General features: G+C 37.1%; 1 protein-coding gene across 1 annotated transcript in view; it reads left to right on the top strand.

Moving 5' to 3' along the window:
• The window catches only part of LOC119592485, a gene marked incomplete at its 3' end in the record, with an annotated part of 49,771 nt that overhangs the window by 17,818 nt on the left and 30,956 nt on the right, over positions 1–997 (top strand).

Below are 997 nucleotides of genomic sequence, written 5' to 3'. Positions count from 1 at the left end.
ACAAGGCAAATCGACTTTGAGAAATGTATTGACTTGACGGGAGATGGTGAGGCGTGAGTTCGACTTTGTTTACGAAAGGACGACAGTTGGTTACGTATGAGAAAATGTAATTTGTAAAACCAATTACTCGTATGTTTTAAATGCATCGTACAGTCAAGGCGTTTTAAGCTGTGAATGTTCTTGCCTTGAATCACAAGAGTTTTTCTTGCCATCTCAAGAATTTTTCCTGCTTGCTCGAGCAACCTCCGTAGTTGGCTAGGCTTTTGCTTGCCAAGTCAAGCGGTGTACCGTCACCATGGCAACAGCGTCGCTCGCGTACCGTAGGGGTTACACGCCTTCGAATGCGGGCGTTGGCCAAGAACTCAGCTTAATATTATATCAGAATTAAATAATTTTTATGGATACTGTTTCTGTAATTTCCATAACAAATAATTTAAAATGTTGAAATTTACTGCAAATGAAAGATTATGAGATTAAAAAAGTTTTTCTTACAAATCATAAATCATCTTCACACGAAGATTTTATCTCTTTTAAGCTCGTTTTCTCTCGAAATGGAGAATATACCTACTATTCAATGAAACAGAGAATCTTTCAAGTGGAAAGTTTAAACTGGTAAAACAATGCTGTAGAGAGAGAGAGAAAAAAAAACAGTAATCCAGGACAAATATAATAATCGTCAGTAATAAACAATTAGCAATCGCTGGTGACGCTACTCTTGGCGCTCTGGCAAAGGCCATAAACTTCTCTTTGTATATCGCAAGGTATAACATTGGTATAATCTTTCAAAATGAGACGTAGCGCTTGGACTGAATCTTTATGAGATAATAATTCTCCTAGGGAGAGACCTACAAACAAACAAACATTGTCAGAATACACGTGTTTGTTGGCCTTTGCTTGCGCATCGCTTGTATCACAGCATCGCTTGTATTCTGTCATTATACAGTTTGATTTAAATGGCATCTTTTGTTATTTCAGTATCAGAAGAAACTAGTGTTTA

Source organism: Penaeus monodon, chromosome 30, assembly GCF_015228065.2.
Source record: "Penaeus monodon isolate SGIC_2016 chromosome 30, NSTDA_Pmon_1, whole genome shotgun sequence".
NCBI lineage: Eukaryota > Metazoa > Arthropoda > Malacostraca > Decapoda > Penaeidae > Penaeus > Penaeus monodon.
The sequence above is the reverse complement of the archived record's forward strand: the minus strand, read 5'-3'. Positions and strand labels throughout refer to the sequence as shown.